At 47.0% G+C, this 15,320-nt stretch overlaps 1 protein-coding gene across 1 annotated transcript in view; it reads right to left on the bottom strand.

Annotated features, from left to right (window-relative positions):
- The window catches only part of LOC144173843 (neuropeptide F receptor-like), a 645,630-nt gene that overhangs the window by 266,994 nt on the left and 363,316 nt on the right, over positions 1 to 15,320 (bottom strand). The window lies entirely within an intron of this gene.

Below are 15,320 nucleotides of genomic sequence, written 5' to 3'. Positions count from 1 at the left end.
CGAATAATTCTAGGTAACGAACCCTCGTGAAATTTTTCGTTGCCTTTAGGGAAATAGTAACGAAAAATGTGTTCCTCCGTATTAAAACCACGTGACCGTTGCACTAACAAAGTTTCTAATATGCGACCGTACCTTTCCGGCCAAAATTTTAAAATTTTAACGACATTGCTTCCGATCATGAAGAGAGCATAACTTTTGAGGGTATAATGCACTCGATATTTTGTGGCAGAGCACCTTTAACATGCACCGTAGTGTTTTGTAACCTTCCAGGACGTCCTTCCCAGTAAAGGCTGCGATGGACGACTTGCGCTTACCTTCATGGACCTACCTTGGCACAACTGCCTGGCGATGATAGCGGCATTTTGGTGGGGAAATGGCACTATCCACAGAACGCCTCCGAGATGCCGCTACTGGCCCTACACCAACGCAGCCCACGTCAACCAACGCAGGCCGAAATGTTCCAGCTTTAACAGCCAAGCTGTCCTTGGTCGAGGCACCCAGTCCGGCAACGCGGTGGCACACAAATGAGGCCCCCCCAGCGCTCGGTTCGTAACAGTCCTTGCGTCTTTCCCTTTGCAAGTAGTGTTTGAACAGCGAAGCTGTTTAGCAAGTCGTAATTTTTTGTATCCGCAGTTAAAGCTACCAAGAAATTGCCGAGCGTGCGCACGTGAGCGCGGCCCTCGCGGCGACCGCCCAACGTCCCCGGCGCACATTTGGAAGTCAAGCATACACACGGCAAAAAAATTCTAGCGTTCACCGTAATCGTAGCATCAGTTGCTCGGAACGAGACAGACTCTAGCGTTCGCCGTAACAGTGGCAACACTTGCTCTGAGCCAGAAAGACACGTCATATCGTGCGCCACTCTAAGGTGATGTCCAATGATTATCACCACCCCCCCAAAAATGAAGGAAGCTCACACGTATAGCAACAATGGTGGAGTAAAGGTCGTTGCGGCAGCGAAGAAGAAGCAAATCGATGCAATCGTGGACTTACACCTCCATTATGGCCGTGAAGGTTGCGTACAGCTTCGCTTCTTTCATGTCTTATGGGTTAGTGCGAGCTTTCTTCATTTTTTTTTTATTTCCGAAGAATTGAGGTCTGCTGAAATCACTCCGTGTACATAAAGTTCAACGCTTGAAACAGGAACGAAACGCTCAAAGCAATCCGACTAGACTTTGAATATTTCAGAGAAACCGCTGTGCGCAGTGCTGTTTCGAAAAATCCTGTATATGACAGAAAAGCTGCCCTTACGAAATATTTGTAGTTTAGATCAAAGGTCAAGTTTGGCCCATGCACTCATGTACGCCCACAAACCAGTTTGCCATTTTTGTGATAGGTTGCCCATGTAAATTCTATTGATTTACACTGGAAGATCATGCTTCAAACTCGCCGCATGTTTTTTTCTTATTATTATTGTTATTCCTTGGCAAACATGTTTGTTCTGAAGATTGAAAGCCTGCACGGCAGCGCCTCTTGTCGCACAGCATTTCATTAGGCTGCAAGATTAGATTTTCGCATGGGAACTACGGCTCCACCTCACATTCTCGTGGAAGCCCGAGCAGCAAAGCGACTGGCACGTTTTTTTTACGCATGCATGCACTCAATAGGATGACTGTGAAGCCTTCCAGTTTCCAAGTACGACGTCGGAAAACTTCCACTGGGCTCACTGGGAATTCTCGATAATGGTGACAGGAAGAAGGGGCTCAGAATATTATTAAAATGTCGGGTGAACTCTCCGGGTCGCGAAAGAAGCATTTTCCCGGTGCGCCTTTATGCGCTCGTCTTGAAAGCTTGGCGAAAAGAAAGAGAAACATATTCATGTAAATCTACGAAAATCTGGAGTTCAGTGGCGATCCTTAGAATTACACTTGACAACACCAAAGATAGGAAAAAAGTTTTAGTGAATATAGTTTTTCGTGAAAGTACTTTCTGTGCCTAGCTGATATTGCATGGAAGATAAACTCTCTTCCATCTACTACTGAAAATAAGGTTCCAATAGGCAACCCAGTCAAGATATCTTGTTAGATTTTACTGGCAGGCTTGGACGCTGGGTATTAAGCTTCGTGGTTTTTTAATGGATCCACCGGGGTGCCTCTGTACAGTTAATTTTTCTGCAGTCTCACCTAGAGTAATGGCAGCAGCAGAGAGTACGGGAGTACGATGCTTTTAGATGAGCTTTGAAATGAGCCCGCAAAAGTGCCGCAATGCCTCTGAAAGCATACCCCCGACTCGGCAAGGCTGCCCGCATAACTCCTGCCTTATCCCATTGCCCTCGTCGAGTTATGCGCACACTAAGCCGATGCAAGCTTGAACCTTTTTTTCTCCCATCCGCCGGTAGCAAATCCGCCCAGTGGTCTCTGACAGATGGCTGCCTTGTGTTCGCTGCCTTTGTCGGCAGAGCCAGACAGGCTTCTACTCAATGGCGTTTCTTCGTCCCACCGATAATTCGCGCTGGCCTTTTTCCCCATGGCATTGGAGCCTCTTGGTTCTTAAGGGAACGTTAGGCTGAAAGGAGGTGTCATCGGGCGTGTATTAAAACCGGCACTCGTGAAAATAAAAAAAGCTCGACTGTGCCATTTTCACACGCGAAAGAAAAGACGCTAATGTCACGCTTGGACGCACTTAAATTCTGTATAAAATAAATAAATAAATAAATAAATAAATAAATAAATAAATAAATAAATAAATAAATAAATAAATAAATAAATAAATAAATAAATAATGTTTATTTGTTGTGCCCGGTAACAGCTGTGAATCTTTAGTGCTGGTACATAGATCAATACGAGCCCTACGCCAACGAAGAACATGAAGCAACGACAAGAACATAGTACAAAGAAGACTTAAAAATGACAACATAATTAATAGAACTGTTTCACGTGAAAGCAAGAACGCACAGCAATACGAAATTTCTCCTCGGAAGGCCCATCAACATAGACTTCAAGAATGCTGCTAATTAGAAAGTTTCTAGTGGAAAACATCAAAGAATGAAGTAGTAGTACTAATACAAACAACAATAATAACAATAACGATAATGACAATAAATATGTATGGTATATTTGTTTCCTTGTTCCGGGGACGGAATTTGTTTCTCTATAGTAGTATCTCGCCTGTTGTTTTAACGCGATAGCGTTATTAGGCTCATTTTTCGATTTCGCCGTGCCTGCTGGCCGTCCGCTGCAGCCGTGCTCATCAAGCGTCCACGGAACACCGCTGCAAAACGGAAACTACAACTGCAGCAGCCAGATACGAGGGCTCCCCCTAAGCAGCGTACAGAGCAGCGGCAATTAGATTGTCGAAAGGAGGATATTGATACTACGGCCGAGACGAAAGAAAAGATATGCGATTCAAGCAGGCGCCACGCCACGCCTGCGAAGTGAAGTTCGTTCAACGCATCGTAGGAAGTCGCATACTCGGCATATACGGTCGCTAGCTGTGCCCGCAACTTGCGCCACTACCAAGGCGCCTCTCCCATCTATGCCAATACCGACGCTAACATTGTGTCACCTAAATAAAAATACGCGCACAACATTAACGCAGACGCTTTAAATGCCTGGGAAACTTAGATTAGCACCAGAAACCAAATAAAATGTGTCGCAATAAATCAATAAAACCGAGTACATGGCTTCTAATTGCGAAAATCTGGAAATATTGTTTTGGAATTGTTCGGGGCCGACAGCGCCGCACGTTCTCTCCGGTAAACGATAAATGGCGTCGCGCGGACAATTTACAAAACCTAAAAATACGTCAGCATGTGGTCTCAGAAAACAGTCACGTAATCATTGACATGGCCATACAGAGAAACAGCAGAGCCGATCACGCAATCGCAAAAATACAGGAAATATTTGAACATTAGGGTTGCATTTTAAAACGGCGATACACGGGACCACACGAATAAAAGAAGAAGCAAAAAACTTATACGCAGAGATCACGAGTGGGATATCGGTCAGCCTGCCGTACCAGAAACTTACCCGCACGGAAGAAAGCCAAACAAGGACCATTATCACATATAGGGCAGCCCGGCGCGCCTGCATTTCAATTTTAAGGATCAACGCACAGGTCCTATATTGTCTTGTAATACCTCTGAATATATCTGACAGGCCACTATCCAAGCACAAAAGGAGTCTCTGGGAAAAATATTGAGACCGGCCATACTATGGAATACATGCCGCGCATCCAGAGAGAAAATAGCCTGACACCATTATAGATTTTCACCAATCCCGCGGCTCTCCATTAAAGCCCTCCCACTACCGAAAAACATTGACCCAGACTTGCACAAGAACAGGTGAAAAGCTAGGATCAAATTGTTTCAAGTAAAGCTCCAAAACTATGAAAAGACAGCATACGTCGACTCCGGGACGTTTGAAAGGACGAAGGCAACAATTGTCGCACCGTACTACGGGGTCAATCGTTGTGACTTCGGCCAGTCATGACTGCCTGATCGCCACCCCCTCCTCCTCTTACCTTTTTCCCCTTCGCCAACTGCGGCCCTGTGGCCTTCCCTGTCTCAATAAATGTTATTCAATTATCCTCGGTCTACACACAGGAAAGAAAAACCGGAAATCGTCTTTACAATCCGCCAAACGAACTATGCTTAAAAATCGTTATACACGCTCAAAAGGCCATTATTCTATTGGCTGCAGACATTGTACCTAAGCAACGAAGGATGATTCTTAAATCCAAAAAGGTAAAAGTTTACTTCACATTAAAACCAGGACACGGCGGACTGGAAGGGAACCAAGTAGCCGACGAAGATCCACGCCAACTCGCATACCGTGCTAAAGCACTGTATGCGAGTTTGCGAGTTTACCCCGACTACTACACTTCTCTCCAAGGGCGTCCGCAGAACTTTTCGCAAGGGGGGCATCCATTAGCGGTGGGGTTGCGGTTAGATAGCACCAAAAAGGCGCTATTTGTGATTACAAAAAGTACAAACAGCGAATTAGAACCAGACTTGGAGGATATACATTGGATTTTGTTACCGAAAAAAGAAATAAAGTTAATAAAGAAAATTCGAAAAGTTACTGTCACTTTGTAAAGAAAAGTGGCCAGTCTCGCTGCGTGAGGGTTCTCGACTCACGCCAACTGATCGCCAGCACACAGTACAATACATTCACATACATAGAACTGCACTCCGTCAATCTTCCTTGAATAGCAGCTGCAGACGCCTGGGGTTTTTCTGGGCAAATTGCGAGATGACATGTGTGATGAAGTCTGTTGAAATGGCTCATGCAATAAAGATACTACTCGCCTTCCTGGCTTTCAATGCAGTACAGGCGTATAAGCGTTTTGAGGGGCTGATTTATAGGTTTTGTTTTGGGGCTTGCTTGGTGCCGACATTTCGAAATTTCGAAGGTAAGGGTGTACAAGGTGATGGGACGGCACGGGAGGATGTTACACTCTCCCTACTAGGTGTACCGGTGAAGAGTTTTTGCTAGATATAGCTGCAACTTTGTCCGAAAACTGAAGTTATTGCGGTAAGACTGCATAAACCTAAAGTTTAGAAAAAACAAAAAAAAAACGTCAAAACTTTCAGAATTGTTCGCTATCTTCAATAGCCAGCACAGGCAGTCTGTTTCACTGCCGTCACATGACCGGCAATGTTAGTCAGTGTCTAAAATGTAATATTGACCGCAGTCGTTCCATACGGATACGCAGGAGCTGAGTGTGCTAATTATTTGAGTAGCGTGAATTGCTGCGCTAGTTCGTTCACGTACATAATTAAAAAAAAAAACTTTTTGCTAAAGGACGGGAAAAAGAAAAGAACGTCGGTGTCGTTCTCTCCTATCTTCCGTCCTTCAGGGCAAAGTTATTTTAATTATGGGCCAACCAAGCTGTACAGATTTTTTGTAGTGCATAAAAATATTCGAAGTTCCAAGGGGGGGGGCAGTTTCTACCCCCCTTGCCCCCCCCCCGTCCGGACGCCCATGCTTCTCTCCCCGAAAAATACTAGGGACTCCTGCTCCTCCTACGCCTAGGAACACCATCCTTCCCCGTGCCACACGAGGATCTAAGCAGCGAATAACTGCAAACTAGGCGCGCGATACATTAACCTTAATCTGTGCTAAATACGGGCAAACACCCACTCCCTTTACGAGACGTGGTCATATTCACGGATATGCTCAGTGGCGAACAACTTCCACTAAGTCTTACTCACTAAAGCTCTGGCAGCATCTCGCTTTCAGTATCCCTTTCGCCATCTCGTTCTCTCTCACTCTGCGTATGTGTTTAAAATAAACCAAAACATTCAGTTAGGCCACAACGCTAGAGAATAAATTCGGTAAGACACTGACGCTGTCACCTTCTTGCTCAAACTGACCAAGACAGTGCAGCCACAACCTTTCGGGCCGACATCTTAGGTCCCACAAACGGAAATGTCGTTTGCCTTTCGTGTGCCGCAATAATCGTTGCGGCTAGTCTATCTATCGTGGCTGAACTGCATGTGATGAGGTATCGCTGCAACAAATCGAGAGGCCAATTCACCGAATTCCACGGGTGTAGCCGACAAAAAAGACGCAAGGTACGAGGAAGAAGAAGAAGGGGAAGCTGTTCGTTCTCGGAGGCAATATTTAAATATTTTTCTTTCCCTACAAAAATTACCTAATTTCTTTCGGTAAGGCGCCCATTTCCTGGCCAATCCCCCTGAGTGGGTACGCGCCATTTCACTGGAACCACCACCACCACCACCACCAACAAGACGGCCACCCTCGCGGTGTAGGCCCGAGGACCGTCACCGGCACTCCCGTCCGAGCCACTGCGCGGGCTGTAAACGAGACGACGGCCGACGAGACGACAAGAAGCTGTTGCGCCTGTTGGAGTGATCGGGGTGGTTCCGGTGGCGCGGAGCGCGGGCAGCAAGGCCTCGCTGCTGACCAGGCCTCAGCAGCTCTTCACGCCCGCCGCTGGCCATCGGCCACCGTTCCTGGCCAGCGAGGCACCGGTTCAATGCCGGCAGCGACATGCTCCGTCGACCGAGAAGTAGCTCTCCGATTCATCACTGCCCGACGGTCTCGCCTCTACTAATGCCGCTAGTGTATGACTCGTTCTTTTTAACTGTGTCCACTCTCGGCCGCCCCTGAGTGTGTTTCCGCGTCTACTTCGTGCGTGTGCGTAATTGTCCATTCTGCTGTGTACGTATCACGTTAATATATCTGGTCTGTGGGCGTGTTTTGTGAGAACATAGTCGGGGTTCGTGACTCTACGCTGTCCAGCCCAACATTCATTACACTGCACTTCTCGGAAAGCATAATTGGTAAATGCACGACTCCAATCCTAAACGCTCCCTCCACGCCGAAATAACGCTATCGCGCCATACATCTAAAGACCTAAACGTAGATGTAACCTGAAACTTTTTTCTTTTGGCACCGATTGTTCAGTCACCGTTTTCATAGTATGCTGCTCATGCTCACATTTGTTATGCTGTCCACGTTCAGGGATGTGTTTCTCACTGTACACCTCCGTTTGTGTTACAGACATCCCGCGGATGGATAACTGCCTTGGCGTTGTTTTGACAGCACGCTTATCTTCCCAGGATTTGCCATTCTTGTGGATCTCTTGACGCCATGTGCAACTTCTAGAGAGGGTTCAAAGAGCCTGGCCAGTTTTTAGTGCTGCAGGAAACTATCAGTCGTCCACCGCAAGCGTATGCTTCTGTAGTATGGAGCGCTACAGATCGTACGTTAATCTATAATGGCCGAAAAAAATTGTAACCATCTTCAAGCGTCGCTTTCCTCGCAATAATAAATCCAACGTTGGTTCAAGGAGTGCGTTCCCATTCTGGTAAAGACAGAATAAGGCGGCCTTAATGTTCTACTTCGCTTACTAGTACTTCTCACACGTTGTAACACCCCCCCCCCCTCCCCCTAAAAGAGGTATTTTTGCAGCAAATAATTCAGTTGGGGAGGGCAATTAACGTTTTCAATATTTCATGTTCGGCTAGCTCACAACGCCATGGCAGCCACTTTGAGTGGAAATCCTGCGGACGCACTTCATTCCACTGCGTGTGTATTGCCAGAGATTCTTGGAGGATGAATGGAAGTGGTTATCCGAGCGGAACTTTCCTTATCGATGTAACTCGGTACCCGCACCGCTGCCCCTTTCCAAGTAAATGTGGCGTCGTTCTGCTGTTCTTCCTGTGGGGCGATGAGGGTTCAGAGGCGCTTTGAAATTTTTCGAAGGTAAACTTGTTTTGATGACTGTTAATAACCCTTAGGGCATAGCACGCAAAGCCTACATTTTACGGATAAAATTGGTCGCATACCTGTGTGACTCGCTGCAAATGTCTTAGAAACCTCGTGCCGCCGCTCCTGCAACGTAACTGCCCCTTTCCTCGTTTCTCTCCCGTCCCACCTCTTACCTCTACCCATTCCTTCCTCTGGCTCCTCCCGTGATGAGTGGGACGGAGGATTGTTCGATTCAATGGATTTTTATCGTGTTCATTATCTCGCCTCTCTTCGACACCGTTTTTAAAGCGTTATTGTCTTTTCATTTGCTGTCGTAAAAGCCAACACAACGTGAATTTTGAATCAATAAAAGAAAACGAGGGTACCCTTCCGTTATGTCCTCATATTTTGTCTGAAATATTCCTGAGTTTTCTTTGGAGTCCAGTATTGTGTACGAGTCGGATGTCCAGATGCAGGTTGTAGGAATGGCTGAAGACGCCGCCGGATCCCAATGGCTTCCGGCCGCTGTCCCAGGGAAAGAAAGGGCTCTGGCTCCTTCCTTTCAATGTTGGGCATACAAAAGTTGTTCCTCCCTCCCTCTCTGGTGCCCGATACAGCACTGTTTTCACCATCCAGGCTGTTTTAACCGAACAAGACTTGTTGCTCGGCAAGTTGGTACAGGATTTAGACATAATGAAAGAACGCAATTAGAAGAAAGACGAGAATAGAAGGGAACAGGAGAGGCGCTGCTTCAATCGCTCTGCGTTTGCACCGTAGCGGCTATGACCATTCAGGTACAAGGAGCAGCATATGGTTGAACCAGCGTTAAGGTTGATATTTCCTTGGTATCGGTAGCTTGGGCTGTCAGCAACAATCAATTAGTGCACGAGATCTGTCAAGCAGAATTCTATAATCGGGACAATCTGACTCCAGGCCAGTTCCGTTTCCAAAATAATAAGTGCAGCAACCTTTCTGTTTTGTGGCTGAGGAAATTAGCACTAATTAAAAATTTCATTCATGTTGCCTTACAACGAACACTCCGACCTTGAGTTTTTCTTGCCCGGAATTTTCCAGACCATCGTTTTGCGACAAATGGGCATTGGCTTCCCCATTCAAAGACAGCCCGCATGACGGGTGGCACCGACTGCTGGCGCGGAGCATTGTCTCAGTGTGTAGCAATGTCTCGAGGTTTCTCCATTTCTCGACTACCAATTCACGGGAATAGTGGTGTCAGTGCTCAGCTGTGCTTCGGTGCTCCCAGTGGCGGATCGCACATCGTTGTGGATGTCGTTTCGACCCCTGGACCGTTAGGTGCATATCCGGCCCATGTTTCAGCTGTGTTGAGAACAGCGCTTCTTGCCGTCATCCTTTTCTTCTAATACAATCTCAGCGTAGAAAGTTACGGCCGCGTTGTTCTTCTTTTTTTTTTTTTGCTAAAAAAGCAAGCATCATCCCCCGTGTTCGGTACAGTGCCGCTACGGACCACTTCTCAATTGGCTCCATGTCATTTTTGTAAACATTCTTGCTCTCGGTTCTTGGTACAAGCAGCTGTGGCCTTCCATCTACGTCCTGCTGAGCCCCATACTTTCCCACCTTTGCACATCGATTGTAAGAAAGGCAATCAATCGTGAGATCGATGACACCATGGCCTGATCAACTGGTTTTATTTGCCCCGTTGATTTTTCGAGTGCTTCCATGGAAGCCAGACGTCCCTTCGTCAGTGCTGAAGCTCTGGATGCTTGCGCTCTTACTACGGTTCCGTTCCAGTCTAGAAGTAGTGATTTCAGCGGAAAACATTTAACTACTCTAACGGGTTTCGGTTTTGGCCCGGTTTCAACCATTGGAGATAGCAGGGTATTGTGTAACCGACGGAAATGCAACGTCTTCCTGGCTTCCCACCGTCTGTCGGTTTATTTATTTACTTATCTATTTGTTAGTAGTAACCTCAGGGCCAGTGGAATTATTTAGGGGAATGCTTACACTCATCAGTATAAAGACAAAAAAGCAGCAAAGGTAATAGAAATAAAACATACATCTTTACACAATATTGAAAAAAAAAAACGCAGCAAGCAAACATAACTCACACAACAAGGCAGATATTTTATGTCATGTACACCATGGCATTTTCCAATTGCGTGTGATCTACTACGGTTGTTGTTGGTGAGGGAAGGTGATTTCATTCTAATGATGTAAAATTTAGGTTTGAGAAGGATCTTCCATGTGTGCGCCAGTGTAAGGTGTGCTTCGCTGCCTAAACGTGATTTTAGGAATGGCGTTGAATCCTCGTAGCATCGCCCTACAGGAGGAAAGCCATCTAACATACTAAAAACGCCTGCAGTTGGCGCTGCCTTGCAGTGGCCGGACTTGTGCAACACCGCGAGTTCGTTGTCTGTGTGAATCACTTGCTCGAATGGCTCCCAGAATTCCGACCGGCTAGCGCTCTTTCCGTCGAAGTCGAACTGCTCAAGTTTTCGAAGTGTCCCCAGGACGGTGCTACAAACTTCCTCGTTCGGCTGCGGTATCGTTATATTTGTAATAGGCGGAGATTCTCTCGGACGTCGTTTTTCTTACCTCTCGCTTGAGCGTAGGGTTATACCCACGGTGTAAAAATATTCTTACACCGTGGATATACCTGATGATTTTGACGCTGCAGTGATCCTCACAGAGTAATTCTGATCAGTATCCTCGATTGCTATGCGCGGGTAAATTGCGGCGCCTGTCTTGTTGAGCTAAGCGTAGAAGGTGGCGAGTCGTGCCAACAAACATCCGAGGTGTTTTTCTTTGTCCTCTATGCTACCAATGTAGGCATCGTGAATCTCGATCAAAAGTTTTTGGTATCTGTGAACCACGCTTTACTTGAGCCACCCCATGGCTCCTTTGGTAACGTCGAAACGTCGCAACCGGAGGGCAGTGGCAACGTTCTCATCTGACAGTTTCATTTTTCTGTTGGATGTCTTACTATAATGTGTCCTAGCTGACTTCCGAACTTCCAGAATTTCGCCACCATCTTCTTTTTTCTTAGAACGATTATGTTAAGCAAGCTTCGGGTGCATGCAACGTTAAGCCGCAGCCCGTGTAGTACGCCTTCAGTGCGCTTTGGCAGACCCCGCGGATGCCGGAAATCGCACTTAGGGACTATCACGTGGAAAGACGCGTACCTTCTCAGAGGATCCTGCCAGCCAGCAGCTGGAGTTGCCATCCTAGGTCAAATGCAGCTGCTTTGCTGTCCTCGTTGGAAAACGGGATTCCAACGGCGTAGTTGAGGTCGACATCGGCTGCGACTTCACGTTGCATACACCCGAAGCTTCTTGTTTAAGCTGGCCTGGGTAGGGTCGCCATTGTGTACAGGGTGCTATACTACCGACAACATTAGGCACATTATAAGCCACTGCCCGCAATATGCTAGTCAACGGGCAACAACTTCGAAGATACTTGTGCGACTCCCACGTGGAGGTCCTCTAGAACTCTCACACTTCCTTGGACTCCGGCGAAACCAGGATGAGGCAGTGCTGGGGACAACTCTGGTTAATTTTTTTTTTTGCGGAAGCAGGGCTAGAAGAGTTTCTGTGAACCCTCTGAACATATACATTTTATATATGTGTGTATCCCCTCTCCCTCTCACCCTTATTTTTTTTCCTTTTCATTTTCTCTCTCTCTATTTTCCCGTGTCATCTCACTGTAATCACCCCCATCTGAAGTAGAAAACCCTGCCGTTAGTGGGGCTGGCCTCTTTCGCTTTCATTAAAAGTTTTTTCTTTCTGTCTCTCTCTTCAAAAACACAGCAAACTTAGTTTATTTTTCCCGTTATAATTTGCTACAAAAATCATGAGCCATTCCGCTCTGCGAAGGTGGCTGACTGGCGAAACTTTTTCGCACACGACATAAAGGTGACACAGAATTTACGTGAAAGGTGTGAGCACATTTGGTTCCTCTTGAGCACTGATGACGGAAGGACTCATACATACATACATACATACATACATACATACATACATACATACATACATACATACATACATACATACATACATACATACATACATACATACATACATACATACATACATACATACATACATACATACATACATACATACATACATACATACATACATACATACATACACACACAAACACACACACACACACACAACTTTTATTTTGGCTATACACTGATCTTGAAAATCGTGCCTGCTGATAGCTAATCCACTGAAGATGCATATTCAACTGATGAGACACATAAGCTTGACGTCCAAATGATGTTTTGAACGGCGTGCGACTTTGATGGTGGCCGCGTGCTAATAGCGCTCACCGGTACGGTCGTTTCCCAACGCCTTGAACATCAAAGATACGTTCAGCTCCGGGAACTTTAGTTAACGTACATGAAAAATACATGGAACAATAGCCTATAAGCTACCCTTAAAAACGTGCTTGTCGCCCACTCAGGCGTGCAAGTCAGCATTTATTTTGTTTATTTGGTTCATCTTGGCTTAGTTTTTTTTTCCTGGCGGCTGGCATTCACGGGCCGGCTTGACTCATCGTGAGTTTCAGTCTCTTTTACAGCGAAGTGGTCTACGGCTAGAGCCAACCGTCTGAATTGGAGTGAGCAGAAAACCCTCCGGCGCATGGAGTGAACCAGCGCGAAAAAAACCGAGTGCGAGGGACGCCAAGCCACAAAGGGAAAGTGAACGTCGGGGTTATCGCGGCGAAACGCGCCCTGGCGACGTGTTTGTAACGTAGTTGGCGAGCCACGAAGGTACAGCGAAGACTCTAGCAGCAGATAGTGCGTTGCGACGAGAAACAACGCCGCAAGCAGCGGCGGGAATGCGACCGAATCTGACGCGGTGGTGAGAGAACGAAAGCGCGCCAGTGCCGCCTAACCGTCGTTCTCGCTCGGATCTGGCGGCCCAAGAAGCAGAACGCGGCCGTGACGCCGAGCGCAAGCGTCAAGGACGCGCGGATCCGGCTGTACGGAAAGGATAACGGCCCCGCATCGCAGGGCGCAAGAGACGGCGTCGACACGGTGACGACTCTGCAGCCAGAAAAAATTCATCTGAAATATGATTTAAATGTAGTCGTACTGTTATACTGACGTGTAGGTAATACAGCTTCGCTGGTCAACCATTGTTATGATTTTTTCTCCTTTTGCATCTTCAGCAGAGAAGCTTGCTTCGAAAGGAAGGTTTTAACGTCGAGTGAGTCGGAAAGCTGTGATCTCACGGAATCCCGCTCCGGTGCAAAAGTAAACGAATTCGCCCCCGTCCTGTGAGAGCCGCCGTCCAAAGCCTCATCACACTAGGCCGGCATGAGGCTGGAAACAACAAAACTGCGACGCCGACCAGTCACGGAGTCGTCGGCCGACTCTTGAGTTGACAAACCGCATGTTCACAGTGCACCGAAGACGACACAAACATGCCAGTCGAATGAAAGTCGGCGTAAGCTACAGGCCCACCGATCAAAACCAGTGACAAAACCAGTTGGCCGACTGGTTCACCTGAGGGTCGCCATAAATAGGTCGCAGACCAAAAGCTGCGCTCCTACAAGATTTTTGCCGCGATGAATGTGCCTTTATTTTAAAGTTTGCTATGTGCAATAGCTTTATTGCTGTCAAGCACGAAAGTATAGTGCCCATACTATGTGCTCTCTGGCTTTAAGTCTCACTCGGGCAGAGTCACACGGCAAGCGCAAATTACATTCACCGAACAGCGCCAACGGCTAGAATAAGTTTCTAGTTCTTCGACCTGTGGTGGAAAAATAGTGAGGAGAAGCCCTCAGGCCGATATTTAAGGGAAGATATCAGCTGGTTGGGTGCTCGAAGGCTGAAGGAATCGGCGGACGGAACAACACTGACGCTGGATGGACATCATTGGAGGTGTGTAATGGCCTAACTTCCGCCACATTTCTTGCAATATATAATATGCGCTTCTTCCAAGTATTCTTTACCCTATGCTTTTGGCGATCCGGCACGTCTACCGAGTCGCCTTGTCTGGAGGTGTTCTAAAATCTTAAAATGTAATACGAAGCTGCAAGCGCTTAGACGACTGTAATTCATTTTGCAACGTTGCTACCGACTTGGCTCCGCCGCCTCTTGACTCTATACCACCAGCGAGGCAGCTCCTACGGCACAAAATAGAAAAACAAGACCACCCTAAAGGCTCTCAATCCGACCGGTTTTCTACCTGCTCCGTCCCCACGCCCAAAATAAGCCGAAATATTCATAAACACATATTTTGCGAACGCTAGCCATACCCTAGAGAGCTTCCGTAAGTGGTACCCCGTATCTGCCACCTGCATGTCGTCTCTGCGCACCAGCCGATCTCCAGCACCTCATCTCGCGCCATCCGAAATTCACGCCCTTCTGTCGTCGTCTGTGTTCCTGTCCTCGTCTTTGCTGCGCTTCGATACGTCGCTATGTACCAACTCGCTCAACCCTTCCCCCCTCTTTCCTCTCAACGGTTCCTCCTCGCAAATCGGCCCTCATAAGTTGGTCGCTCACTGCACACCACTCTACAGAAAGTGGTTTAGAGCGAGCATGCAGTTCAGAGCCGCGAGTCTGCTCTCTCCATCCCGCACGACCGCCTTCTCAAGAGTCCCACCTGCAGTCTCACTGTTCCAATGGACCTCGAAGATGTCCCAGGCGCATAGAAGTAGCAAGACTGCTTAGGAAGCGGACGTCTAAATAGGATTCGAAATAACGTGATTCCGAGCAGTACAGCTGTCGCCGCAGCAGACAAAAGCATTGAAGCAGACATGGTCACAAGCGCAAGACGTGGTATTCTAAAAGAGAAATGTATTATAATAGTTAAGAAATTAAGAGAGTAACGAAATGCAGTTAAACAAGTAACCAAGGACATGCAACATTTAACTAACAAATGAATTTGTTTAGTTTTTTTTTGCACAGAAGTATGCATAAAGATGTGTGTGGCATCTTTTTAAGTTTAGATATCAAAATAGGTCAGATCGGTGTGGCCTGCGCAAGGTGTTTTCTCGAGCTGTCAAGTTCGCCGTCTTCGAGGATATTGCAGCGGGGATTAAGATGGGTGCTGTCCCACGTAGCTGTCCACTCGTCTACTAAGTAATTGGAATGTAGCCGAAAGGTTCACGCTGCTAGCTAGTCCTGTCTGTGCGGTTGTGTTTTCGTTCGTACTTTCTGCGTCATAA

This window comes from Haemaphysalis longicornis, unplaced genomic scaffold (assembly GCF_048455015.1).
Source record: "Haemaphysalis longicornis isolate Haplotype H1 unplaced genomic scaffold, Haemaphysalis longicornis Haplotype H1 scaffold_1, whole genome shotgun sequence".
In the NCBI taxonomy this organism is placed as follows: Eukaryota; Metazoa; Arthropoda; class Arachnida; order Ixodida; family Ixodidae; genus Haemaphysalis; species Haemaphysalis longicornis.
Note: the sequence above shows the minus strand (reverse complement) of the source record. Positions and strands in the feature narration are given on the sequence as shown.